This window comes from Mustela nigripes, unplaced genomic scaffold (genome assembly GCF_022355385.1).
Source record: "Mustela nigripes isolate SB6536 unplaced genomic scaffold, MUSNIG.SB6536 HiC_scaffold_3930, whole genome shotgun sequence".
Classification (NCBI taxonomy): Eukaryota; Metazoa; Chordata; class Mammalia; order Carnivora; family Mustelidae; genus Mustela; species Mustela nigripes.
The window spans coordinates 1-2,010 of NW_026743336.1; the positions used below are offsets into that span (position 1 = coordinate 1).

The following is a 2,010-nucleotide window of genomic DNA, read 5'->3' on the forward strand; positions in this document are numbered from 1 at the left end:
GAACAGTGGCTTCGTTTCCTTTAGATATATACCTAGAAGTGGGATTATTGAATCATATGGTAATTTTACTTTTAATAATATGAATAATCTCCATACTGTTTTCCATACAAATTTATATCCCTATCACAGTGTCTAAGTTCCCCATTTTCCCCAATATTTACCAAAATTTGTTAGTGTCAATTTTTTGGTAGTATATATTCTAATAGGTAGTAATATCTTGCTGTGTTTCTCAGAGGTAAACAACAACAACAACAACATAATGACTTTGCCCTGAGTTTTTTACGTTGAGCACTTTTTAATGCTCCTGTTGGTCATTTATATGACTTTTTTGAAAAAAAAAGTCTATTGAGATCCTTTTGCTATTTTTTTAATTATAAATTTTTTCTATTTGTATCTGTTGGTTATTAACCTCTTTTCAGATATAAGATTTGTAAGTATTTTCTTACATTCTGTGGATTGTGTTTTCATTCTCTCTTTTTTTTGGCAATGCAGAAACTTTAGTTTGATGTAATACCATTTATTTATTTTTGATTTTTTTTGCTTGTGTTTTTGGTCTGGTATCCAAAAAACTATTGGCAAGACCAATGTCAAGGAGTATTTTTCCTGTTTTCCTTTAGGAAATTTAGTTTCATGCATCACCTTTAAATCGTTAATCTATTTCAAGTTAAGACTTATGAGTGATATAAGGTTCCAGTTTCATACTGTTTATGTGACTATTCAGTTTTAAATATCATTTATTGAACAGACTATCTTTACCCATTACATATGTGGGCCCCTGTCAAATATTAGGTGACTGTATGAAATGATTTATTTCTGGACTCTCAATTCTGTTCTACTTGTTTATTGGTCTGTTTTTATGCCAGTATACTTTATTGTTTTGAGCATGAGGGCTTTGTAGTATAGTTTCAAATCAAGAAGTGTAATTTCTCTTCTTCATTCTTTCTCAGAACTGCTTTGATTATTTGTTGTCTTTTATGGTCTCATATAAATTTTAGGATTCTTTACTTACTTCTGTAAAAAAAATAATATTGGACTTTTTAAAAGATTTTTAATTTATTTATTTGACAGAGAGAGATGACAAGCAGGCAGAGAGGCAGGCAGAGAGGGAAGAGGAAGCAGGCTTCCTGCTGAGCAGAAAGCCTGATGCGGGGCTCGATCCCAGGACCCTGGATCATGACCTGAGCCGAAGGCAGCGGCTTAACCCACTGAGCCACCCAGGCGCCCCTAACATTGGATTTTTGATAGGAATTGGATTTACTGATGGTTTCGGTAGTATGGACATTTTAACAATGTTAATTCTTACCATTCATAAATATGAGCTATCTTTCCATTTGTGTCTCCTTCAATTTCTTTATCAATGTCATAGTTTATAGAGTACAGATCTTTCATCTTCTTAGTTAAATCTATTCCTAAGTATTTTATTATTTTTGATGCTATCGTGAATTAGATGGTTTTATTTATTTTTTCAGATAGTTCATCATTAGAGTGTTAAAATGCCCCTGTCTTGTGCTTACTTTGGCAGCACATACTAAAATTGGAATGATGCAGAAAAGATTAGCATGATCACTGAACAAGGATGACATGAAAAACTGGGAAGCATTCCATATTAAAAAAAAAAATGAAAGAAAACAAAATTCTTGTCTTTTATATATTGATCTTGTATTTGGCAGCTTTACTAAATTTGTTTATTCAAATTTTTTTGTGAAGTTTTTAGGATTTTTTAACATGTAAGTTCATGTTATCCAAAAAAAGAAAATTTTAATTCTTCCTTTTTTTTTTTTGGATTCTCTTATTTCTTTGTGTTCCTTGTTTCTCTGGCTAGGACATCCAGTACTAGGTCAAATGAGAGTAGTGAAAGTGGACACACTTGTCTTTTTTCTGATCTTTAAGGGGAAAACTTTCAAACTTTTTTGATTGACTTTGAGATTAGCTCTGGGCTTGCAATATGTGTTTTTTCTTTAATGGATTTTTAAAATTATTTTTTAAAATTTTTATAAACATATCATGTGT

The 2,010-nt window shown here is 31.1% G+C and overlaps 1 non-coding gene across 1 annotated transcript; it reads left to right on the forward strand.

The window, feature by feature from the left end:
- Positions 1–1,508: 1,508 nt before the first annotated feature.
- LOC132009060 (U6 spliceosomal RNA) lies at positions 1,509–1,611 on the forward strand. Its single transcript, XR_009401777.1, has one exon. It is a non-coding gene; the product is annotated as a U6 spliceosomal RNA (small nuclear RNA).
- The last annotated feature ends 399 nt before the right edge of the window (positions 1,612–2,010 follow it).